The 27,931-nt window shown below is 43.5% G+C and overlaps 1 long non-coding RNA gene across 1 annotated transcript in view; it reads left to right on the top strand.

The window, feature by feature from the left end:
* LOC142859176 (uncharacterized) overlaps nt 1-27,931 on the top strand; it is a 376,470-nt gene that overhangs the window by 118,276 nt on the left and 230,263 nt on the right. The gene's annotated exons all lie outside the window — the stretch shown is intronic.

The following is a 27,931-nucleotide window of genomic DNA, read 5'->3' as shown; positions in this document are numbered from 1 at the left end:
AGACTATATTGCCTATATTGGCAGTTTGTCAGTCACTTTATTCTATGTCCTGCCAAATATCTGTCAGACTCTTTCTTGAAACAGGAACCCTGAAGGACTGACTGTCTCACCTTCTTTAGGCAAGTTCAGCAGTCATTTTTCTGTGGGTCCTGCATGTACAGTTCATACAACATACCATCAAGCAGTTCAGGCAAGAGTAGTTTCTTACCCAAATGGCTAGCCTTGTCATATTGAAGGCAAATTCCTTAGTGAGATTCTTCAATGACTAATAACCTCCCTGAAGTAGTTGGTGCTGCCAGAAGCAGAAATGTCTTACTATTGAGAAAAGTCTAAGATCTTCAAATATTTTAAGTGCCATATTCTGTCGGTCTTTGATCTGTTGAAGATTATCTAACTATTATTCTAGATGTTGTATATTTAGACTATGTAACTAACATGACTATAGGTTTGACTATTATAAATGACTATTAATCTGTAATTTTAAATTATACATTTAATTTTAAATGAGCTGCACAAACACAATAACTTAAATAAGAGCAGAAATAAATATACACATCCTATTAAAATCAGCTCTAAAATTGTATCAATAGTTCAAGATCCATACTAATGCAAAGTATATATCTCTATATCATATTACCCTTTTTTTTAAAAAAAAAAGAAATTGACTGTGACCATAAACTATTTATACCCAACCCCTTTTAAATGAAAAGAAGCATTTGTAAACAATCATTTTGATAATCTGGGTAGTTCTTGCTCCAAACTGCTTCCTGTTGTTTATTGGCCTAAGTAGTTTTACGGTTCTTAGAGACCTTTCAGGTGATCTTGTTCAATCAAACCACATTAATCTGTGCCTTGCCACGTGACTATGGCTTACTGGCAAGGTTCTTTCATGTCTGTCTCTGGCATCAGCTTCATGACTTCTCTTGACTGCACCTTCTTTCTCCCAGCATTCAGTTTATTTTACCCTGTTATACTTCTATTCTGCTCTACGAAGGCCCAAGCCAGTCCTTTAATAACCAATGGTATTCACAATCTACAGAGGGGAGTCCCACATCAAATACATTTGGATATAGGACTCTTTGTTTGTTTGTCTTAGACAAGGTCTCCCTCTGTATCCCAGGCTGATGTTCTAATCCACTGTGTGGCCTAAGAAAGAGGTTCTTAACACATATGTACTTCCATTAGTAGGTCAAGGCAATATATCTCCCCCAAAATGTGAAGATTATGGCAGCTACTGTATGAAATGCAGTTCATGGCTCCCACTGGGAATCCTACATTAGAATAATGATGCAAGTTCAGAGCCAGATAAACCCACTTGGCAGGACAAAGGTTCCAGGGTTGTTAAAGTCTATTGTGGCACATTGCCAAGGTCAGAAAAGTACAGATGCAAGCCTGAAATCACCATGGTTTCCTGACCTTTTTCCTTCCTGAATCGTTGCACTATAACTCTGCTGCCAACATCAGACAGGAACTGGCTGAACTTCACAAAAAGGATGCTGCTTCTCCTCCCTCACTCCATCTGTCTCTCTCCAGTAATGAGAAGTGAAGTCTTATTAAGAAAGGGAGGTCTAAGGAGAGGCATGGCCACCCTTGCTTCTCATCTCTGCATTAGGAAAGCTGAGATTAAACATCAACCATTGCCTAAGTAACCTAGCAAGACCTTATGTCCAAATAAATACTTAAAGGAGTGGGCATTGCAACAAGTGGAAGAGCAGTTGCCTGGTGTCTTAGTTACTTTTCTATTACTATGAAGAGGCACCATCCTAATCCACAAGCATGAGACAGAGAGAAGAAGAGCTAACTGGAAATGAGTGGACATTTGAGATCTCAAAGCTCACCTCCACAACCCACTTCCTATAAAGGCCACACCTCCTAATCCTTCCCAAACAGTGCCACAAACTGAAGACCATGCATTCAAACATATGAGTTTATGGGATCAATCTCATTCAAATGACCATACCTGGACTCTGGAAATCAACAGTGAGGGGCTGGGGACTCAGTGGTCTGACACTAGTCTGGCATAAATGAGACCACAACTTTAATCCTCATTACAGAGGGAGAGGCAGGGTAGTGGAGGATTGAATTATGACTTGTATGAAATTGCCATAAGAAATCATTATTTTATATAATACAAAAGGTAGGGAAAGTTGTAGAGGAGGTGGGAAAATAGTTCAGTCAGAAATGTATCATCCTCACAAGCACAAGGACCTAGTTTGAATTCCCAGAACCCACATAAACTAGTCATGAACATGGAACATATATATAGAACCTCAAGATTTTGAATGTGGAGCTGGTAGAGACAGATCTCATTGACCAGTCTTAAATTAATTAATTGATTAAAGTAGTTAATAAAATGAAGAACAACTGCACATGGACAGTAGCACATCTCACTCACAGACAAACACACACACACAATGTTTTTAAAAGAGGAAAAATAATTAAAGCATTTTGTAAATGTTTAATAGTGTAAGCAGACTGGCCACAAAGGAAATGGTGATGTAAGTCGTGTGTATGTATCTTTGCTTTGGGGTTTCCCATTTGTAAGTCGAGGGACAGAAGACCCACAGCAGAAATTCAGAACAATGAAACATTTGATGTTCATGTGGCGACTTTAGGGAAACAGATGTAGCACTAACTAAGCACATAAAAGTGTATGAGCCAGTGGTGGGGCACATGCCTTTAATACCAGCATGCAGAAGGCAGGGCCAGGTGGATCTCAATGAATCCAGCCCTACCTGAGCTGCAAAGTGAGTTCCAGGACAGTCAGGGCTACATAGTGAGACCATGTCTCAAAACCAGTGAAAGTAAAATTGTGCAATTCTCATACTATGGATTAGCATCATCAATGACACATCTAGAAAGTCACTAGATAGTCCTCAGGCTGTGGCTGCTAGCTTCCAAATCGTTTCTGAATTCCCTGAAGCCAGAGGTATCAGCACAGCAATACCTGGAGAAAAAAGTATGAAGCGACTATAACCACAGCGCAGTCCTGCACCAGAGGCTCAAATATCATTGTGGAAGAGAAGGGGAAACAGGAGAGGACTTCCAGCTGCTCTGCATTACTATTTGACAACCCTGAGAGAGGCACCCAACCTGTCAAATGAGGCAGCTGGGAAAGAAACGCAAATGGCTCCCAGAGCTGCCATGGTGAACCAAGTGGAGGAGCAGATGGCGGCAGGCAATGGTGGTCGGCTGGCTGGGTGGATGATCAAAGTGGCAGCAGCAACCAGAAGGCAGGGGTGGAGAACCCTGCCCCATGCAGCTTCTGGAGAAGGTGAGCGGGAACTGATGGAAGCCCTTTGGACAGTTCGAGTACCAGCTTCTCTGCCACTGCACAGGTGGGTACACACTGACCTGACTGTAAACTAGTTTTCCTCCATCTCCCACTAGATGTTTGAGAGCGCTTCTCTGAACGGTACCATTTTTCACTTTATTTGCATACATATACATTCAGTCAATCAGAAACCAGATAGCCCTACAAATTTGGGTTAAGCTAAGTCTGGAGGGGTAAAGTCATTGAATGGTCAGAGAAGGAGGATTCTATACCCTACATCCTGGCCAGAGCCTGGCTTTTGGGCAGGTTCCTGGCTCCTGGCTGAGGGCTGAGCTCCATTAAGAAGAAACAGTGTGATGAAGACTCACAGAGACAGACAAGTCAGAGGATTGCTGCTCTGAAGCTTCTGTCTAAGCAGAGAGCCTGCTCGGGATCCCACGACTTCAGCCTGTGGGACTCGAACTGTGGACACGGGCTATGGAGCACATTCCTGCCTCTGAGATTCTATCCCTTGGCTGAAGATGAGAATTCATTCCCGAGGCTGACTCTAGCCCTTGAGACTGCCCAGGGACAGAAGACCAGGAGTGCAGAGATATATGATGCTCACAGTGTCTCATGGTGTGTGTCCTTCTGCCATCATGGGGTCTCGATGTTTACTTTCTCCTTTAAATGCTTGTTCCCATGAGGTAAATAGAGTCCCCTTGTTGTCCAGTCATTGTCTGCTCACTCCATCCTTAGGAAGAGAATTGACCACCTCACTGCCCACAAAAGACATCCTCGCATTTTAAGCAAAGAGTTTGGAAGGCAGAGCTTTATCAGAGCACATAGGTTGTTAGCCTGCTCTAAGCAATTCTATCATCAGCAAACTCGGTGCCGTTGGGCGATGCAGGAAAGGTGGTAGAAACATGAGCAATGCTGGACTTGGTTTCTGAGATGAGAGAAACCATCTCAGGCCAGAACTGGATTTGCTTTATAGCCAAAAACAATATTGAACCAATCCTCAACTGATCCTCCTGCCTCCACCTGCTGGAATGACAGGTGGGCACCAGCACCAAGTCTATGATGAGCTCAGTATTGAACCTGGGCTTCACACTTGCTGAGCAAGCACTCTACCAACGGAGCTACAGCCCCTTCCTTAAATCTCTTTTTAAAAAATTCAGCAAATGTACACATAAACAAACATATCAAATTATAGGACACATCTCAAATTACAGCAAACTCCACTTCACAAATGCTGAACTTAAAGGTGTATGCCACAGCACACAGAAACGATGTCATTTAAGGGGCCAACGTGGTTTTTTTTAATATGTAAAGTTCCATTTACATTCTTTTCATGGATTATCCACCAGGTACAAAACTAAATGCCTTCCTTACACCCAACTGGAAATGTTGAACACTTTAGAAGCATTATAGTTTGGACTTCCATTTTGGTTTTGTGATGCATTGTGAGTCAATATTTGTATACGGTTACATGCAGGGACCAGTGTTACTTCATTGGCATAGTTGTATCCAATCTATCAACAATATTGTTTGAAAATGTAATTTCTCCTCCAGACTGCTTTTATAACTGTGTAGGTCAACGTCTTTCATTGAAGTGAAGATGTCAAAGATTGAGCCAGGGTGTTCAGAACATTTTAACAAATGTTGTAGATTAAAACCAGGCATCTCTTGGTATCAGTGAGAGAAGAGTAAGAAGAGACAGGGCTCTCACTACTCACTCACATTGGGCAATGATAAACATGACATCCTCCTACTGAGCCCCACCTCTTAAAGGTACCATCACCTGCCAGTAGCACCATACAAGGCACAAAACCTTTAATAGACAGGCTATATAGCTATTTCCTGTGACTTGAAATATTCTTTCCTGGAAAGAGTAAAGAATCATGGGAATCTATGAAGACACAAGGCTCAAAAAAAGTCAAGAAGTTATAGAACTTACAAATGCGTCTCTGAAGGATGGAAACAATAAGCAACGCTGATGGGGAGGGAGGTACTCTCTGGTGTAGCTGCCTGCAAGTTGTGCATGGAGTGCCAAGGAGGCAGCTTTGATGAGCCATTTGGTGGTGATATGGCTGCCTTTGGGTTACTTAGGTTCCTGTGAGCAACCTCCAATAAAATCATTGGTTCACCAAGCTACAAGGTTAAAAAATGTTGTTCATGTGGTGCCAATAGTCATCTGTTCATGACTCCCTAGGAGAAGGCTCACAACAAAGGCAACAACTCCAGAGTATACTATAGCTTGAAGGAAACAGTGTCCGCTGCAGAGTCCTATAGGCATCTCCCAGGAGAGGGATGAGATTTCTTCACTGTTCACTGTAGAACTTATGGGTCTCTGGTGTAGTTATAATGAGCAGTAGTTTGGGAATCTAGTAGAATCGTTGTGTCTAAACATTAGAATGTAACAGTTGTTTCTCATTGTACCTAGTAACAATAGAATGTAATAGTTGGAAGTCCTTAGAGCTTGATAAAATCATAATCAGGAACAGTGATTGTTTGCTGTGATTTATAGAGTTGTTTTTCTGAGGGAGTTTTTCATATGTTGCTTGACTTTGGGCACAAGATCATCCTGACACACCTGGAGAATCTTGAGTTATTGGAATGTAGACAGTACCCAATAAAGGACTAAAATTTCAGGATTTTGAAAGATTCCTTCAGCGAACATACAGAATACATAAAGAGGGTATTGGTATGAGGATTTGTTTTACGCATAAAACAACCTTTGTGTTACAAACAATAAATATGTTTTGGAAGAGCAGTTTGACATTCAGTTCATCAGAGACTGGACCTGCTTTCTGCTGAAGAGCCTAAATTGCATCCTGGAATGACTCACCTTCTTTGGATATCCCACTGACTACAGAACTCCCAAAAAATATATCCATGGGAATTGCTTGTATCTACAGTCTAACATTTTAGTTTGTATCATGATTACAGACATTGTTTGGTATTGATGTAGGAGGTTCTACTGTTTGTGTGTTGCTTTCATTGATTGAATAAAGAGACTGCCTTGGCCTTTTGATAGGGCAGCCCTTAGTTGGGCAGAGTAGACAGAACAGAATTCTGGGAGGAAGAAGACAGTGTGGCAGATGCCATGCTTCTCCTGCCCAAGACAGACGCTAGTCAGACTCATGCCAGTAAGCCACGACCTCCTGGTGAACACAGATTAATAGAAATGGGCTAATCAAGATGTGAGAGTTAGCCAATGAGAGGCTAGATATATTGAGCCAGCCAGTAATTTAATTAATACAATTTCTGCATGGTTATTTCGGGGGTTAAGCTAGCCAGATTGCGGGACACGGCTTTCTCCCCCTTATACAACAGGGATAAGTCTAAAAGCAAATAATTTGTCCCTCATGTTCTTTCCCACCCCTTCCTCTTACCCTGTCTTACTTTGGCTTAAGTATTTCTCATTATTCTATTTTGTAACCTAGTCTACTAACCATTGTCCTTGATCTGTTGGCATTGTGACTCCTTTAAGGTAAAAGGTAAAAATTTCCAACTTAATAGATGTCTTTGTGGTTCTATTTGGCTTACTAGGTGCTTGTTCGTTTCATTATTGCTTTGAGGATCATAGTATACACATTTAACGTATCACAACCGGCATTGTAGTGATATTGTATCACTCCACATGACACATGAGAACCCTACTATAGAAGAGAACATCCTGGATTCTCGGGCTATTCAGTTCATGCATTTTACTTTCATACATATTATAAATTTCACACAGAGATAGGGCCGGAAATATGGCTCAGAAGTGAAGAGCACTTGCTGATCTCCCAAAGGACTTGAGTTTACTCCAAGCACTTACTTTGTGTCACAAAACTGCTTCTACCTCCAGTCCCAGTGGCATGCATGTGGCACACAGATGTACATGCAGGCAACATTCATATACATATAATTGAAGCTTTTAAAAACCAGACTTCTCCAATTCATAGGTGCATCTCTCACCCCTCATCAAAGAAGCTCCTTTTGAAATAATATGAATAAATTACAGAAAGACAAAACTAGTCGAATGTAGAGATGAGCTCCCTGTGGGCTGCCTGTCCCCAGTAAATAAACTTACAAAACAACCACACAAGATCCCTGAGGTTCCAAGAACATCACAGAAACACTGTAAGAGCAGGAAACCAGACAGCTGCTTCAAAATAATCTCCTTTAGAAGAAGTGGAGGAAGAAGAGGAGGAAGGAGAAGACACGACTTTGAGATTTCATCTGACTCCAGCCGGAATTGTCAACATTATTAAAGCAGACGAGAGCAGATGATGGCAAGGATTCAGGACATGAGGTAGACTACTCATGGCTGATGGGAGTGTAAACTGGTACAGCCACTATGGGAATCACTGTGGAGGTTCCTCAACAAGCTGAAAGTAGATCTGCCACAAGACTCCAGCTCCACCAACATGGGCATGTCCCCAGGACACAGCATCTTACTACAGAGATACTTCCTCATCATGTCCATTGCTGCTTTATTCATAACAGCTGGAAGTCAGAAATAGCCAAGATGCACATCGAGTGATGAGTGGATAAGGAATATGTGGTTCATATACAGTGGAATTCTAATTGGCTGTAGAGAAACATGAAGCTACAAAATGATCAGGGAATTATATGGATCCAGAAATGATCATCCAGGGCAAGGTAATGCAGGCCCAGAAAGACATTGCATGTTTCCTCTTCCATGTGGCTTTTACACTTTCAATATGGGTGTTTTGTTTAGAACACCACAGAGGTTAAGTAGCTGGTAAGGGACAGCGTGGGGGATCTTTCAGGGATGGGGACATAGCACATGGTGCTATAAGAAGTAAGTGGGAATTAGAACAAGAGGATTAAATGGGGAAGGGGTGACAGCACAGAGTAGAGGGGAATGAGAGGAAGGATAACCAACACTGAAGGCCTTTTGAAAAACCCCTACAATCCTACTACTGTGGAAGTGTCCTAAGACATATACATGGATTAAAGGAATTTAAATGGCATTGCCATATAAGGAGGAAGACAATACCAAAAGAGGCATCATATACCACCTTTAAAACTCTTAGACCAAGAAGAGGCTACATCTTCCTGCCCTGGCCCAATGAGTCCCATAGACTGTCCTACCCCAAACATCACAGTCTTTTTCCAATGCCTTTCGTTGCCTTTCACAACTTGATGGTAAACCCATATTAATGAAGATACCACATTCTCATGGTACAGAAAAACATGGAGCAATCTAGCTGGTACTCCTCTTGAAGCCTCACCCTGACTTACTAGTGCTCACAGTGCTAGAAGGTTCTATGGAGAAGAGCAATCATCATTTTCACCCAGCTATGAGCCCTGTGAGTTACAGTAATGACCGCCTGCAAGATATGCTGATAAGCCCACTGGTACAATAGTGGCACAAATGTCGGGGGGTAAACAAGCACATTTTTAAAAATTGCATTTAAGGCCTACTCTGCACGTGTGTGTGTGTGTGTGTGTGTGTGTGTGTGTGTGTGTGTTTGTACATGTATGTGCATGTGTGTCTGGTATCATTCTCCTTTACCTCTCTTCTGGAGCAACCATAGACAAAGACGAGAGAAATAGAGAGAAGGTTCAACTGTGACTTGTCATCCAGAGGAGGATGCAGAACAGGTAGAGAAGACAGTAAAGCAGGGATCTGATAACACAGGAACACAGCTGTTAGGAGACATGTCTCCATGGACTCCTGAGTCTCTGACTGAGGTGGTCACACTCTCTCCCTGTCTTGTTCTCCCTTTATCCTTCCCTGTCTGAGTGCCCTTTTTATGCCCCTTGGGGGCATGATGTTCTCTGTTGTCCTTTTCTCTCCACTCCTCCCACCACAGCCCCACCTTTCTTCTCTCCTCTGCATCTATGTCCTTCCTCAGTCCTCTGAGCTCAAGGAACTGAGCTGCTTCTAATGTGTAACTGTGGACTAGCAGGAAGGGGTCTGTCTCCTTCATCAACCTAAGCCTGCATTCTGTTCTTCTTAGTGGGACTTGAGCCCTAACTCCTGGTTGTGTGGCCAATGCGTTCACACTTTCTCTATTAAAATGAGCAAACAGTAGTAGCTTGCAGTGGTAAACAAACCTGTTCCTGAAAGTCCAGATTTGGGTGGGGCTGGAGAAAACAAGGCTTAAGAGAGAGGAATGCTGTGTCTGAGTCTAAAAGTCAGTGCTTCCAGAAACTGGCACACACAAACTCCTTTGACCCCATGGGGGAGGACCAGCAGTACACTAGACCTTTACACACTCATGAGCTGGCAAGACGCCACCATGAACTTTTATGAACCCACGATCTTCCTCTTACTGGGCAGGGTAGGTTCTAATTCCGTGCCCGGGGAGCATGATGGGAAAGCATCACATCCTTCGCACAAAATAATCTGCTTATTCATTACTGACCTTATGGTGTGGCTGCCCCAACTGTACTTGAAAGGGTTTTTTATGAAGTAATCATATGTTTATTTTTTAATTACTTTATTTATTTATTAAAAATTTCCACCTCCTCCCCTTCTCCCATTTCCCTCCCAGTGCCCCCACTCCATCTCCCCCTCACTCTCCAGTCCTAAGAGCAGTCAGGGTTTCCTGACCTGTGGGAAGTCCAAGGTCCTCCCCTCTCCATCCAGGTCTAGGAAGGTGAGCATCCAAACAGATTAGTCTTCCACAAGGCCAGTCCATGCAGTAGAATCAAAATTCAGTGCCATTGTCCTTGGATTCTCAGTCAGCCCTCATTGTCTGCTACATTCAGAGAGTTCAGTTTGATCACATGTTCCATCAGTCCCAGTCCAGCTGGCCTTGCTGAGCTCCCATTAGATCAGTCCCATTGTCTCAGTGGGTGGATGCACCCCTTGCGGTCCTGACTTCCTTGCTCATGTTCTTTCTCCTTCTGTTCCTTATTTGGACCTTGGGATCTCAGTCCAGTGCTCCAATGTGAGTCTCTGTCTCTATCTCCCTCCATCGCCAGATGAAGGTTCTATGGTGATATGCAAGATATTCATCAGTGTGGCTATAGGATAAGGCCAGTACAGGCACACTCTCCTCTGCTGCTCACAGAACTATTTGGGGAAATCCCCTTGGACACCTGGGAACCCCTTTAGAGCCAAGACTTTAGCTAACCCTAAAATGGCTCCCTTGGTTAGGAAAACTTCTTCCCTGCTCCCATATCCACCCTTCCTCCATCTCAATTATCCTATTCCCCCAAGCTCTCCCCAATCCTCCCCTTCTCTATTCTCTCTCCCCATCTCCCCTTCCCCCCAATCCACCCCCAATTCCCTGCTCCCAACTTTTGCCTGACAATCTTGTCAACTTCCAATATCTAGGAGGATAAATATATGTTTTTCTTTGGGTTCACCTTCTTATTTAGATTCTCTGGGATCATGAACTATAGGCTCCGTGTCATTCGTTATGGCTAGAATCTGCTTATGAGTGAGTACATACCATATTCCTCTTTTTGGGTCTGGGTTATCTCACTCAGTAAAGTGTTTTCTATTTCCATCCATTAGCATGCAAAGTTCAAGATATCATTTTTTTTTTACCGCTGAGTAGAACTCTAAAGTATATATGTGCCACACCTTCTTTATCCATATTTCTATTGAGGGGCACCTAGGTTGTTTCCAGGTTCTGGCTATTACAAATAGTGCTGCTATGACCATAGTTGAACAAATGCTTTTGTAGTATGATTGGGGCGGCAGGGAAGCAGCCAGCCGCTCCTAATACAACACCCAAGAGTGGTATTTCTGGGTCCTGGGGTAGGTTGATCCCGAATTTCCTGAAAAACCACCACACTGCTTTCCAAAGTGGTTGCACAAGTTTGCATTCCCACCAGCAATGGATGAGTGTACCCCTTTCTCCACAACCTCTCCAGCAAAGGCTATCATTGGTGTTTTTGATTTTAGCCATTCTGACAGGTGTAAGACGGAATCTCAAAGTTGTTTTGATTTTCATTTCCCTGATCGCTAAGGAGGTTGATCATGACCTTAAGCGTCTTTTGGCCATTTGAACTTCTTCTGTTGAGAATTCTCTGTTCAGTTCAGTACCCCATTTTTTAGACTTGAAAGGTTTTTAAAAAGCAAAAAGAGGGCACAGACTTGGGTGGCTAGAGACGTGGTGTGGTTATAGGAACAGCTGGCTGGAGGGTGTGAATGTGATTACATTATAGGATATGAAACCCTCAAAAATTAATCTTTCAAGTGAGGGAAATACCTAAGGTGCTGCTGTCCTCTGACATTTCTCAGTGGACACAGTAAAGCACAGAGTGGCTGACACGTTGCCTCTGGGCCACTGTAGTCCAGAAGTAAAGTCGGGTGTCAGCCCTGATCAGTCTGGCTCAGAGCCTGCTAATGGAGAATGTGAGGCAGACAGACAGACAGACGAAGGACAGTGAGAGATGAGGAGAGAGCGTTCTATGGGTTCAGTGGGTGGATAAACAACAACGAGACAGGGATAGTGACAATACACTGATATCTTGAGCTAAGGACACGGCTCAGTTGAGAGAGTACCTGCTTAGCACACATGATGTCCTGGACTTGATCATCAGCAAGGCATAGCCCAGGCATGGTGGCTACATAGTGAGTGCTGGGCAGCCTGGGCTAATGAGACCCTATCTCCAAAAAGAAAAGTAATAAACTTCTTAACCTGCAGAGTGAATGCTGCTCATGGGGATGAGAAATAATTCACTGAGATGAGGGAGTGGCCAACAACTGTGAGAGCCCACTCTGATAGAAATCAGCTGAGGGCACCCTGGGAGGGGCTACTGAGGCTGAGGAAATGTTAGGTGAAGAGAAATGAAGACAGAAACATAGGATAGACAGGGAGGACTGAAGGGAAGTACTAAACAGTCCTGAGTCTATTTCTCACCGAGCACACGTACTAATGAGAGGAAAAGGCAGAACAAAGGGCAGTACCGTCAGCTAATGACCTCCCTACAGTGTCCTTGGGAGGAGGCTCAAGCAGGTACATCATCTCATCCAGCTAAGAAGCTCCTAATTTTTAATGAGGCGTGCCTCCAGCTGGCATACACCAGCCAAAATCTTAGCAGAAAAATGTGCTCTTCCATCTGGACAAAAGTGCTCTTTCTATGGGCTACCACAGACGTTACCACAGGCCTCAAGGTTCCTGGAAAAAGCTGAGAAGGCAAGCTTGAACTCAAATGATTCTTTAAGTTAGAAGTGACCCCAGATGGAGACTGAGTCACATGTGAACTCCCACACATTCCACCTTTTTCATTTATTTTTTAAAGACCTCTAAGAGTCCCCTCGGAAGACTGCATCTGCCTTGGTGGTTCTTTTCTCCAATCTTACCCATCATGTGAGCATGAATCCCAATGATTCATGTTCTGTCTTAGGTTGAAAGGAGGCAAAGAAAACTCACCCATCTCTGACTGTAAGTCTCTGATAACAAGTTTTAGGGAAGTGTGTGGAGTTTTGATCCATGAAATTCCATGCCCAATTTTTACAGTGAGTTCATAATCACCTCGAAACCGATAGGTAAAGAAATTGTACCCCCAAAAACCATAAGCTCCAATAATTGTAATATCGCTAAGAAGTGAGGTAAATGTCTGACCATAATGGAAAAGACTTTTAAAAATGTTCCAAAATATCTTTAGCTGATTTTCTGCATCAAAATCCAAATTAGCCTTTTTCATATACAAAATTTCTTGATGTAATTAGTCAAATCTAAGGATTCAAAAGAATCATCCAGATTCCCTATAGATGTACTTAGCTCTCTCCCAACAGATAACACTGTCATTATACACAGAAGCTGTAACACATATTCATTCATAATTAGCATGACACTTCAGCTGTGCTCTGGTTTTTAAGCTCTGGAGCTCATCTCCCAAACATTGTACCACATCATGCAAGGCATTCAGTGTATGTTCTATTTTTACATCAGTATCTGCTTGTGTCTCCAATGTCATAGAAACATTTTTAGATAACTGATTAACAAACACCACATTTTTAATAGAGTGAGACAAAGCCACTGAAGCAAGTGCAGTAGTAGCAAGCATAACAAAAAGAACTGAAGTTCCTGCTGTGACTAATCCAGCAACACGCGGCTGTCTACGGAAAGCTTTCTTGATTTCCTCAGTTACTTGCAACTCTTTGTCATCAAACCATGGCTGTTTTGCATGCACAGGCAACATCACAAAAGAAGGTTGTTTTAAGACCAATACATAGCCAGGTATGATCAACCACTTGAGAAATAAAATTAGTTAAAATATAATCAGGACACGACAAATTAAACAAGAAAACCATACAAAGAGAGCTTTATCTCCCCAAACAAAAGAACATTACATAAACCAAAACAGTCCCTTTCAGGGGGCAACCAGGTTTTGAAGAACAGAATTGTCCAGTCACTTTTCCCATGACAGCAGCCATTTTCCAAGCATAAGTCTGTGGAAATTCTGTTCTGGAATACCAAATTCCAGATGACAGTCCTTGGTCCCAGGATTCTGCTGTAGGCAAAGGATAATAGTCGCTATAATCTTCTTGATTTCCAGACCAGTCATGAGTGTATCGTGATGTGCCTGTGATATTGTACTTTAATGGTATAATACCAGTACATTCTCTTCACAACACAGTTCTGTTTGACTCTCTCAGTTCCTCTGTGCATGGCAAAATCACTGAGGAGGTAAAGTATCATTTACCCAATTACCTTGAAGAAGCAGTTACTTTGTGTAATAAGTGTATTATTTATCATTTTCTGTCATTAATTTTGGAAACACTCCAAGACATCCCTCCAAAGCAATATTCTTTGCAAAACATACAGGGACTCCTTTACCATACCCAACATGACAAAATTTTCAAGTAATCAGGAACTCTTCTGTGGCGGGTCAATCTAACAGATGTGTATCACTGACTGTGACCACAATTTCTTTTCTTTCCCAAACAGAAGAATGTAAAATTGGTGGATAAGGAACATAGGCCCAATGGGTCTCACTCTGGCTTTTCTGGATTCTCAGCAGCAACATCAGGATCAGTATATCTCTGCTCCACACACCCTACCAATTGAGATTTATTTTCATCCTGTAAAAACCACAAACATGCCCTCTCCCCATACCACAACAGTGTTGGGACCCTTTCATAAACCAGTTGATGCCTGAGAAAATTATGTGGTGGTGTTTTCATGACAAAATCTATTCATAGCAGATTGTTCACAGACAACCAAATTTAAAAATTATATAAAAAATAAAACACAAATATGGTGACTGTGAATATAACCCTAACTCAAAATTTTTATTTTGTTTTTAATTGATCATTAAGACTCAAATGTGCCCTTTCAAAATTTCTGTGACCCTGAATAGTACATCATCTCAAATCCCTGAGATGAGTTTGTTCCAGAGACTGATATTGGGGTTTTAGCATCAATAGCTTAATGGTACCCAGACAGCAATTATCATTTATTCAAGGCATCAATGACCAATCTCTCTTTGATGGCTTTTAAAGAAATTTTCTTTCCTCCTTTTTTCCATTTCTGGAAGCTTTGTTCTTTAACGAGCCATGTAGTGATTTGTTCAGAAATCTGCCTTTGTGTAGCCATACAGTGCATTTTCTGAGTGATGCAAATACACTTCATACAAATGTCTTGCCCCCTCCAGAAAAAAAAGAAAGTTACAAAGTGCTGCTGATTGCATCAGGAATGTAATCAGTTCTGTGACTGAAGTAAGTCCTTCTAATAGAATTCTTAAACAGTAAAATGGCATACTTCACGGGGTATGTCTTTTATAATACACAGTATTTTACAAATTTAAAATTATCATACTAATAAATTAGTTTAAATCCATTAATGTCATATAGTACTGATGTGGGAAGGTCATATGTCAATTTGTTGATTTCATTGGTTAATAAAGAAACTGCCTTGGCCCATTTGATAGGCCAGCCCTTAGGTGGGTGGAGTAAACAGAACAGAATGCTGGGAAGAAGTGAAATGAGCCAGACGCCATGTCTCTCCTCTTCAAGTCAGATGAGATGGAGCAAGCCGCCAGGTCAGACATGCTGAATCTTTCCTGGTAAGACACCACTTCATGGTGCTACACAGATTATTAAAAATGGGTTAGTCAAGATATGAGAGTTAGCCAAGAAGATACTGAAACTAATGGGCCAGGCAGTGTTTAAAAGAATACACTATCCGTGTTATTATTTCGGGGCATAAGCTAGCCAGGCGGCTGGGAGCCAGGTGGCAGGAATGCAGCCGCTGCTCCTTCTACACAGTAGTCCACACCTTTCTCATAGCAAATACAAATACATTGTTCAAGAGGTGCAACTTTTGTATGACCTGAGAGGGCTGAAAAAGAGGCATTAAGAACAGATGGGTACAAGACAACAGGTCCATTGGTAGAGATTTTCTGAAGTTTAAACCAAGAGGTTAATAAGATCTAATATACTGGAGATTATCCATTCAACGTTTGAGAAATTCCCTTTTTATCTAACATTCCAGGGAGGAAACAGGAATGAACATACTCATTTCTGTTATTACTTCCTGCTGACCTTAGGACACTTTTCTCAGGGTCCTGGAAGGCCAGAATGTCAGTCAAAGGCAATGAGGGAACTTAGAAGCATCTGGTTCATTGACAAGCTCAAGAGATAGCAATCACGTTGGCTAGGTTGGTCCACACCAGATTTCAGCAAGTTCAGACTCATAGTCATTTGGAGCAGGTTGTCATCAGCAACTGATGCTTGGATGTGTTTGTCAGCCAAGTAGGAAACTGTTAAGACAGATACAAAGAGGAACGGGAGTTAAGATTTAGGAACTCATTTGAAAACTGTAAACTTATAGCCTCAATAGTTGAGGGAGGGGCAGAGACTCAAGACCAGGAGAGAGAAAAAATACTATAATCCTTTTAGCTTGTGAGAAGTAAATCCAAGTTTTATAATTCTTCTAATTTTCTGTTTTATATAAATCATTTTATAAAGAAACATAAAAGTTTTAGATATATTTGCACTATCAAATTTGCACTGAAATCCATATTATAGGAAAAGCATAGAACAGGTATCTGTAAAACAGCAGGAGTAGACTCACATCTTTGAACATAGCAAAAACTATAGATTTGGGTTAAACAGCACATAAGCCTGAGCATTCAAGACAACCTGGTCTACAGAGTGAGTTACAGGGCAGCCATGGCTACACAGAGAATCCCTGTATTGAAGAAAAGAAAGGCAATGATTTCCAAAGATCTGCATACATTCATATCTAAGCAACTTGTTATATGTTAACAGAGCATAAGTGAGCAAGGTATTTTTTCTTAGCCAGTTCTTTACTGGCAGGCTGCATTTTAGGGTTACTAAGAAAGGACCGATCATTTTATAATTTATCTTAAATGGTAATTTTATAAAAAATCTCAAAAGAATCACAAATTTACATTCTTGATTATGAAAAACCACCATTTATTTTTTAAACCCTCACAGTGTATACCAACTCATCAACAATATTTTTATTAAAACATATCAGAAAACTGAGAGCTTAAATGGGGACAAAGAATAAATCATCACCTGTGATCACGGCACATCAGCCAGCAATAGCCGGGCTGCCATTGTTTTGTTCCCAGACCTCAAAGACCTCACTCAACTGTGTGCCTTTCTTAAGGTGAAATTGTTCCCCCAAGATTTTCTGCATCAAAGCCATTAACATAAACATCTTTGAAAAGTTTTTACATCACAATAAATCTCTCCACTCATGCAATAATCTGAATTCGACCAAACCAAATCGAATTAGGAAAAGCCCAGTTTTAATGGATGCCAGCATTTCTGGGTGTCCCCCCAGACCCTCAGAGAGGAGATGGAGAAGGAAGACTGGAAAACCACATTTGTTCTCTGGGGGGTGGGATCAGTTTAAATACCCTATTGGCCTTTTGTTCCCCCGAGGGCCACCCAAGAGCACAGGTGTACAATTAAACCTGGATATCTTTTAACGTGGTCTGATTTGGTCTGATTGGGATTATATGTGTGGGCAGAGAGGCTCGTTTTTAGGAATATTCCTAACATTTTGGAGCTCCCGCCGGGGGTGGGGGAGGTGTTTTTCCCAGGGTCTCAAGGCCACATGTAGGAAAATGCTCTTATAGGGAGTGCTCTCTGCCAAGCTAAAATCAGCTTCCAGGCTTGATAGGCTTTGTCTCCTTAAGTTCCCCTTGGTTTTGCTCTATGCCAATGGGGCTTCGGGATCCATGTACATCTAATTTTGTCAATGATTTTCGGGTTTTCCTTTGAAGTCGCAATCGTGGCCAAAGTCTTACCCAAGCGGCTCAGCCAGGCTTCGGTGAAGTGAAGATTGCATAGTGAGGGACGCATACCATTCAATTTTTACAGCCCCATTTTAGCTCAAGATTGTACCACTAGACATACTGTGACAGACTTGAGCCCCACAATTGGACATAGACTTTTAAACTGGGTTCTTGCAATTCAAACCAGATCCGTTATCACCCCTGGGCTGCCTCCTACAAAATTTTTATACATTGCCACTGTTAGATATATCTGTCCCGAAAGGCTAATTTCTTTATGCCCTAGATTTGGCCTCAATACAACCTTGACAATGGGATGCAATGAACACCAGAGGGAACTCTTGCCACTGTGGGGATAAATGGACAGAACTCTCATATGTTCATGAATCTGGGCACTGCACCCTCACCCCGCTCTCAGTAGCCAGTGTCTTGCAGAACTGGTTCTGGTAGCCAGAGTCACAGTGCCTCCAGATTCCCTACCATCTGGAAATTGGAACTCTAAAAGCTCTGCCATGACTATGCAACCTGATACACTGACCCCTCCCCCACTCCCTTGACCCCTTACTATCTAAACCCCTCCTGCTGAACAACATTCTCCACAATCCTCTCCTTACCCACCTCTACCTACTCCTTCCCCAGCCAAACTAGAAGTTCAAGGTTAACTCACTCCCTACCCACCTTACTCACCTCCCCTCACTCCTGCTGCCTCTATCTACCCCCCACACCTCAACTATTTCTTGGATCCCCTCTACACACTGGACTAACCCCTCCCAATCGTCCCCCATCTCCCCTCACAACAGATCTCAGCATAACCCTGTATTTCTCTGCCTTCTCTTGGAAGAAGCAGTAGCCAAATGGTATTGTTAAAGTCTTCTTTCCCTTCTTCCTACCAGATCTCTCTGAAATAGAGAAGCTGTTGGATTCCTTCTCTGCTAATCCTTCTGTTTATATTAAGGAGTATCACTATCTGACCCATGCCGACCATCAAACCTGGCATGACTTCTATCCTCCAGTCAGCTTACATGGACTGTTCTCCCTTGGGATTTTTGGGACAGCCCCCATTTCTTTGGCCCAGCTCTGGTTTAAGATTTCTCAAACTTTGAAACAGATTCTAGCACAGTCCTCCAGTATGTTGATGATCTTCTCTGCATTCCTACATTGTCTTTGTCCCAACAGGCCACCTCTGCACATCTGAACTTCTTTGGATCACTGGGATATCGAGTCTGGCCAACTAAGGCTCAGCTGTGCTCTCCTACAGTGGTATATTTGAGTGTTCAACTTAGCCTGGGGTCTAGGACCCTCACCTCTGGCAGGGTCCAGGCCCTGCGGGATTTACAGCCCCAAACCACAGGGACACAAATCCTCTCATTTTGGGCCTTGCCAAGCCTCTGTATTAGGCAGTCAGAGAGACCCCCACGAGGACTCTCAGCCACCCGGACATCATCCACCACCACTTCTCTCTTCTGTGAGATACCCTTCTAACAGTCCCTGCTCTTGGTCTTCTAGAAGCCATGAAGGTTATTATCTCTATTCAAATGAGAAGAGAGGCCATGGGAGTTCTAACATAACAGGTTGGGCATTCGAATCAGGCTGCTGCCTTTTTATCCAAACAGTTGAACCTCACCTTCTATTAATGGCAACCATGCCTGAGAATCCTGGCGGCAGCAGCTGAACTCACTTGGAAAGCTCTCAGGGTCACCTTGACCAGGCCAATCATGGTATATTCCACCCACCGCTTCTCAGAACATCTGAGACACTCCTCTCTCTCTCTGCTTGGGCCTCCACAAGCCCAGGTTTTTCACTTACTGTTTCTAGAAAACAATGAAATTACTTTGGCTTCCAGCCCTGCCCTAAACCCCACAACTCTCCTTCCTGTTTCCTCCCCCAATGGTACCTTCTCTCATTCTTGCCCAGAGCCTGTAGAGGCTTTAACCTCACCATGGCCAGGTTGTCTATACCAGCCACTTACAGATTCCCAGCTCACCCTATTTGTTGATGGAAGTTTCCTCATAGACAAATCAGGAAACTGCCAGGCAGCTTATGCAGTGGTCACTTTCAGTAACACAGTTGAAGCCACCCCCTTGCCAACGGGATCCTCCTCACAAAAGGACAAAATAATTGCCTTGGCTCGTGCACTCCAAATAGCCATGGGCCAATGGACTAAAATCTATACTGACTCTAAATATGTCTTCTTAATAGGCCATACTCATTCTGCACTCTGGAAGAAAAGGGGGTTCCTTACAATCAAGGGCACTCCTGTAGTTAATGGACCACTTATAGCAAACCTCTTGGAGATCCTCCAGCTTCCTGCAGAAGTAGGCATTATTCACTGTCAGGGACACCAGTCCTCCAAGGACCCAGTGGCCTTAGGCAATGCCAAGGCTGACTCAGTGGCGCCGGTGCTGGCCTCTAGCTCCTCTGATTCCACAGAATGTATGTTGTTCTTAACTCCCTCCTGTCAGCCCTGTTACCAATCAAAAGAGAGGGATGAACTCATATAAAGGGAAGGGACAAAAACAAAGGGTGGATGGATCTATTTAACTATCCATCTCATCCTTCCTCAAGACCAGGCATTGTCAATCATTTCAGACATCCACCAGACCTGACACATAGGCCCCAAAGCACTGTTCCACTTCTGGGAGCCCCTCTTCTTGGAGCCATCCTTCTCTGAAATCATATTTCACAGGTTCGCTATTCCTGGTAGGCATGTGCCCAGGTGAACCCACAGGGGCACTCCACATATCAGTCTCTACACCAGCTTTGTGAACACCAACTGGGTGAATATTGGCCGGTTGATTTTACCCATATGGCTACTCATAAAAAACTCCATTATCTCCTAACACTTTTAGATACTCTTACAGAATGGATAGAAGTATTTCTGGCCTCCGGAAAAATGGCAGATGTGGTGACTCATGCACTCCTGGACCACATCATTCCTCAGTTTGGCGTGCCATAGACCATTCAGATGGACAATGGGCCAGGCTTCACTTCCAAGTTCATAGAGCTTGTGTCAGAAGCTTTCAATATATCCTGGAAATCCCACATCCTCTACCATCCATAATCCTTGGGAAAGGTGGGGAGGGCCAATGGACTCATCAAACAACAGCTAATCAAGCTCTCCACTGAACTCAGGTTATCTTGGCCCTCCCTGCTCCCCATTGCCCTCACTTGCCTCATGGCTACCCCATGTTTCCCTATGGGCCGGACCCCTTCTGAGCTGCTTTATGGCAGTCCCTTTCTCCTTAACCATCACCTCCCACTCAAAACTCCTCCACGAGCAGGCTATGTCCCCTACCTCTCCCTTTTGAGGTCCCTTCTCCTATTATATGCTGACAGTTGTCTCCCTGTCCCTACAGCAGTGGTCCTTAATGTCCTTAAATTGCCTGGTTCTAGCTAAGGGACAGAGTACTCCCCAAACAGCTAGCTCCTAGTTCTCTTGAACTTTGACGGACAGCACCTCACATGATAATGCTCACCACCCCCTCGGCTGCCAAGCTTTTGTGAAATCCGTGCTGGTACCATCTCTCCAGGCTCAAGTGGGCACCTATTCAGGACACTTGGTCTGTCCATCAGTTATGACCTTCCAATCTCTGGATTTTCAAGATGCTACAATGAAGGGCCTATCTGCTCCTCATCCTGGCACACTCTTCTTTGGTGATACAAACAAGATGGGTAATAATATTTTTCTCCTAGTCACCTGCCTTCTCATCTCCCTCAAGGAACAGATGCCTGGCATCTCTGGGATGACAGTGAACAGGATGCCTCTCCAGCCACTCCTCTCACTGAGCATGAACAGACCAATAAACAGGTCTCCCATCCCCCACATAACCCACCCTCTCACAGGAAGTATTCAGACTTAAGTCAATGCCTCTTTATCCAAAGAGAGCCTAAAATTATGGTCATAAATATCACCTCAGCTTCCTGTCATCTCTTATTTCAAGGGTCTGGAATGTCATCCCAGCCACTGGCATCCATCTCTGGAAGCACCCTCCCCTGAGCCCACCAAACCTTGACCCCTCCCAAGGAAAGGTCAAGAACACTCCAACAGGCTATTTAAACTGCTCCCCAGAAAATATATGCATGGTCTTCCCTCTTCCTCTTTGGTGGTTCGTTGGCTTTCCATTCTCCCCTCAGGCCACCCAAGAGTACAGATGTCTAATTAAACCGAATTAAATCTTTTAATTCGGGCTGATTGAGATTATTTGTTTCAGTGGAGAGGCTCATTTTTTAGGAATATTCCTAAAAGTCTTGAGCATCTTTGATGAGGGGTCACTGTTTGGTGGGCTTTCTCGGAGCTGGAGTCTGGACTGGGGCAACTCCTAGGGGAGGAGGCTTGGAATGGAGCCTTCCACCCAAACATTCGAGACTTTTTGGGTATAGGGATCACAGAGGCTGGAGTGAAGCCTTAAGCCAAACAATCTTTTTTTTATTTTTTTATTATTATTTATTTATTTATTAAAGATTTCTGTCTTTTCCCCCGCCACCGCCTCTCATATCCCTCCCCCTCCCCCAATCAACTCCCCCTCTCTCATCAGCCCAAAGAGCAGACCAGGTTCCCTGCCCTGTGGGAAGTCCAAGGACCTCCCACCTCCTTCCAGGTCTAGTAAGGTGAACATCCAAACAGCCTAGGCTCCCACAAAGCCAGTACGTGAAGTAGGATCAAAACCCAGTGCCATTGTTCTTGACTTCTCAGCAGTCCTCATTGTCCGCTATGTTCAGTGAGTCTGGATTTATCCCATGCTTTTTCAGACCCAGTCCAGCTGGCCTTGGTGAGTTCCCGAAAGAACATCCCCATTGTCTCAGTGTGTGGGTGCACCCCTCATGGCCCTGAGTTCCTTGCTCGTGCTCTCTCTCCTTCTGCTCCTGATTTGGACCTTAGGGTTGTAGTCTGGTGCTCCAATGTGGGACTCTGTCTCTGTCTCCTTTCATTGCCTGATGAAGGTTAATATCCAGGAAGATGTCTATATGTTTTTCTTTGGGTTCACCTTCTTATTTAGCTTCTCTAAAATCTCGAATTATAGGCTCAATGTCCTTTATTTATGGCTAGAAACCAAATATGAGTGAGTACATCCCATGTTCCTCTTTTTGGGTCTGGCTTACCTCACTCAGGATAGTGTTTTCTATTTCTGTCCCTTTGCATGCAAAATTCAAGAAGTCATTGTTTTTTACTGCTGAGTAGTACTCTAATATGTATATATTCCATACTTTCTTCATCCATTCTTCCATTGAAGAAGCCAGACAATCTTAACTTAACTTTATCAACAATCTATATGTTTAAAATCTTTCCAAGGGTGCTGGTTGAATCATTCAACTGCTCCAGCAGCAATGCTTGGAAAAGTCAATAATTATTATTGTAAGAACCAGTAACACTGCCCAGTGAGGGGCTAGAAAGTGCCTGAGAGTTTTCATACAACCCATAGATTATGAGGGACATGGTGACCATGAGGGCAATAAGCAGAGCTATGCTCAATAACAGCATGAGGTCCTCAGGACACACAGTCCTAGGACTCTGCTTCTCCAAGACTCACACAGCCTGTTTATGTTGACTGCCAGGTTTCATCCCATGAATTCCAAAGCTGTTTGCTGTTCCCCTCCTGTTGTATGAGCTGCGGGCCTCTTCCCACGGCCCGGCACCTGGCTGCTTGGCTAGCTTATACCCTGAAATAACATCACACAAATTGTATTCTTTTAAACACTGCCTGGCCCATTAGTTTCAGCCTCTTAACCCATTTCTATTAATGTGTGTAGCACCGAGGCACGCTTACTGGGAAGATTCTAGCCTATGTCCATTCTGGGCTGGAGCCTCAGCGCGTCTGCCCCATAGAGGAGAGCTATCGAGTCTGAGCTCACTTCTTCTTTCTCCCAGCATTCTGTTCTGTTTACTCCACCCACCTATGTTCTAACCTATGAGGGCCAAGCAGTTTCTTTATTTTTTAACCAATGACCCTCCTCCATCACCCTCCCAAAATTGTAACTCCAGTTTCAAGGGATCCAATACTCTCTTCTGACCTTCAATGGGCAGGAGCATATACACAGTACAGGTGGAAACTGCATAAACATAAATGCACCAATTCTCAAGTACATAAAATATTTTCTCAAAGTTAAGAGCCAGGAGAAGGGAGTAGCAAACTAGAACCAGAAATGCTATCTGAGACTTCTGTAAACAAGTAGACACTGTATTTTGTTAAGAAAAAGATGGATTTTGTTTATTCTTTCTTATAGAGTTTCTTGGGTTCCAGGCTGGCCTCCATGTAAGGCACAGAGGATAACCTTCAAATCCTGGGCTCCTTCCTCAATCTTCCAAATCATAGGATGACAAGATTGTCCCAGTACAATCTCTTCATGTGATGCCCAGGCTCAGACCCAGGACTCCATGCAGCTGGGTGCACACTCTTGCAAAGAGAGGGACAAAACAACATCCTGACACTTTGTTAGGGTAACAACAGCCTTTCTGGAAGGGTACATGACTACTTCAGTTGTGGCCTATTGCTTGAGAGCCTGGCTGACATACCAAAGAGAAATATGGACCCAGACAAAGGCCCTTGGAAACAAGAAACACATCACAGAGGTCTAGGTGTCACCTACATTGCCCCTCTGACTGACTCTCACATGGCTGGTTCCATCCCTGGTTCGCCTTCATTTCTGAAATGTTGCTGTGTAAATTAGTCTTCATATGTCTGCCATGGTCCTTGTGCATCTGCTTCCTCTGATCTCATCTTTGATCTCTCTTTAAGAGTCTGTCATCCCTTCATGCCCTTTGTCTTAGTTACTGTTCCATCGTACTGGTAAATCACCATGACCAGCACAGCCAAGAAGAAAAAGAGTTCACTGGGGCTTACAGTTTCAGAGGTGAGGCCATGACTGTCATGGTCAGGAACATGGAAGCAGGTGAACAGTCATGGTGCTGAAGCAGTAGCTGAGAGCTTACATCTCATCCATGTAGGAGGTAGACAGAGCACTATCTGGGAAAGCAATCAGCTTTGGAAACCTCCAAGTCCACCCCTAGTGACACATTTCCTCCAATAAGGCCACACCGCCTAACCTGTCCCAAACATTTCCACCAACTGGGGACCAAGTATTCAAAGATCTGAGCCATGCAGGTTATTCTCATTCAAACCACCACACCCTGTTACTCTCACCTCCGTCTGTCCTTCCCACCAGGATACTTTGTGTCTCTGATGCCTAATTTTAGGACCATATATGTCAATTCAGCATTTTTTTCTCTGAAAGTTCTACCTCGACATGTGTCCTTGGATCTTTAGTTTTTCATCCCCTCTCCTGTCTCAACGCCCAGAACCAGTCTCTACGCCACTCTATCAGGATCTTTAGCCACCACACTCTCCATCTCTGTGACTCTATTGTGTCGACCTCCTTCACACACCCCTGGACCTCTGCCCAGGTTTTCCAAACCTCCACCACCAGACCCCAAGCCTCCACGCTGATTTCATCCTTCATGTTCCACATGGTACCAAGTTCTTCATGGAGATTAGACAAAACGCCTTGAAGAAGTTTTAAGCCTTTCTTTGGCCAAAATATAAACTAATAAAAAAATTATACCTAAGAGTGGTATTGGGTGGGAACTTCCCTCCCCTACCCAAAGGACCATCCCCCACTCACCACTTCTTGGAAGATGGATCAATAATGGCCATGTCCCCAATACACAGAAAGCCTCACCCTGATCCTCTAGGAGGTCCCATATCACTTCGTGTCCACGCAGGGCAAGAATAGGCTGAGGTTCATGTAGGCTGTGGCAGTATCTCCATATTTCCTCTCAGCTGCAGAGTCAAAGCCCAGACATCAAAGCTGACCCTAGTAATGGGTCCTTCCTCTCACTGGATCACACTGCCTGGTGTTAGGTTGTCTGGGTCTCATCAGGTTAGAACCCTATCCTGAGTTCTGTGGTTTCACATGATCATCTCTCATATAAGCTTTCCTGTGTGCTCTTGTCCCAGATTTTCTGAGAACCTTCCAACTTTGGACTTTATGAGTTTCACAGACTCCACACATGAAATACTGCTGTCCATGATGGAAAACACAGTATGTCTACCAGAAGCTATGTCCCTACCAATCTTCCCTCTGTTCCTTGTCAAAATAATTCTAGAAGCTTCTCTAGTACCACAGCATGGCTGGAACAAGAGAATTCCCAACCTGATCTGGAGATGCCTATTGAACCATGGACTTGCAACTCTTTGCTGCCTGTGAGCACCATTTCCTTCCTTCCACCTCCTGCCTCCTCACCCTGACCTCCTCCACATCTCACCCTTTGGAAGAATTTGAGAAAGGTCATCAGGTCTGTTTGAAAAGGTTCTCCAGCAAAGGCAGAAACCATTGTCCAGGACAGAGACAGACCTTGAGCTGGAGAGATCCTAGGTCCATCCCAGCAAGATTCAGGAAAAGACAGAACACCATGGTCCTCCATTGGCTTGATGCACATTCCCCTGTTGTTCTTGATGGGTTGGCTGCTTTGCTTGTTGTCCTATTTCTACTGTTGGTGGAGGAGGGTGTACCAGGAATCTCCCTTGGCAAAATTATGGTAACTCTCCCTAGGATACAGGGAGCTTGGTGAGACAAATGAAATTTAATTCCATCCAGGTGATTTGAGAGCTGCCTGCTGATTGGCCAATGGCTGCACAGAGACATCTTCCTAGGTGATGACGATATATAAATCACCTTCACATAAGCACCTGTTTGTCTCAGCAGTGTGTTTTGTAGAGGCTCATTCTCAGGGGACACCACTCAAAGGGTCGCTCCCAGACACATATGTCAGAAGGTGGAAGACAGCAAGCACAGATGAGTCACAGAACTGGGGTCATCCTGGACACTATGGGGACAAGGATTTCCTGTGGTCATCATAAGAGACTGACAGAGATTAGGCAGACAAGGTCCGACTGCACATGGGGCAAGTTTAAGGAGTTACTCACTGTGTCACTTTATCGAGTGGTTTATTTACTTGCTGGCTACTGTTCACTGTATTAAACACCTGGCATCAGCCACCTGCTCTTTGAGGTTCTCACGATGGAGCAAGAAACAAGGCAACAGGTTGTCCTTTCACAAACCTGTCAAGGATGTGATGGGAGTTTTCAGCAAGAAGCCCTTCTGAGGAGAACCTTAGTTACTAGACAACCAAGAGGTCACATGTAAGAATAGCCAGGAAGTCAGGGGACTGGGCACTGTGGTGGCGGCACTTGAGAGTTAACTTGACTGTATCAGGCATCAAATAAAACCCAGGCTGCTGGTATCCAGTGAGGAATTTTTTTATTTGTTTATTAGAAGCAGGAAAATCCACCCTAAATCTGGACCACTTCTTCTGCTGGCAGAACACATGAAAGAAGGTGTTGTGCTTTTGCTGAGAAAGATCATGAGACAAGTCTAAAGCCTAAATGCAATGCATCTAATCTAAAGCCCTTGGATGATGTGACCCTGTCTGCAAAGCGCAGGAACCTAGATAATACTGTGTGAAGTAAAAGATGCCAGACACAAAAGATCACAGCTATGTGATTCTGTCTACATGAACCACACACATTAGGCAAGTCCACAGACATAGAATTAAGACCATATATAGAATGCATTTGTTCCAGCCTTGTGGGCTAGCCTTCAGACAGCACAGGATTTGAAGGGAAATCTACAGAATCCATGAAGCTAAGACTTTTCTGTCTGAGGGTTAGGGAAAAAACACTCACACTGTTCTGACAGTTTGATTTTTCATTCTCTTCTCATGTTGTTCTCTCTAATTCTCTCTGTCTCTCTGTCTCTTTGCCTCTCTCTCTCTCTCTCTCTCTCTCTCTCTCTCTCTCTCTCTCTCTCTCTCTCTCTCTCTCTTTTCTCCCAACTGCTTACACACCCCAACAAAATCTTTCAGGTAATGCAGAAGTCACCAAGGGTTACATTTCATTTCTCCCTGGCAGGGGAAGAGCTATTCAAACTAACCCACAACTATGTAAACATATTGAACTAATAACCTGTTATCAGAAGTCATAAATTCCAGATTCTCTTTGGATCTCCAAGGTGACTGGAGTGTCATAAATCTGCAAGTTCAGGATCAAGAGAATATTGCAGAGAAAGCATAAATTTCTTGGCTTCACCCCAGTCTGCACTCACAGGAAACTGTGGCACCATTATGCGTTTGATCTTGGACAAAAAAAAAACCCCTGCAGTTCCCTTTAGGGTTCTACAAATTCACAGTACTCTCTAGTCAGAATTTCCTTCCTCAATGGAGCCCCTGAACAAAAATTGCTTCTGTTCCTAAACTTTGGTGTTCTACTCACTGTTATATGCAATACCAGGAGCCAACACTTACATATGTAAAAAACAATCAGTCAGCTGAACTCGAGTCTTCATGGTGCACACCCATATCAGCAATTTAATGTCAGGAGCGGGTGCAATGATGTATTCACCTGACAGTCGGCAATGATTGGGCTGTTTTGTAGTTTTGACTCTATCCTAAATGAATGGGCAGCTCAGCTATGTGTCTTGTGAATT

Source organism: Microtus pennsylvanicus, chromosome 1 (genome assembly GCF_037038515.1).
Source record: "Microtus pennsylvanicus isolate mMicPen1 chromosome 1, mMicPen1.hap1, whole genome shotgun sequence".
Lineage (NCBI taxonomy): Eukaryota > Metazoa > Chordata > Mammalia > Rodentia > Cricetidae > Microtus > Microtus pennsylvanicus.
Note: the sequence above shows the minus strand (reverse complement) of the source record. Positions and strands in the feature narration are given on the sequence as shown.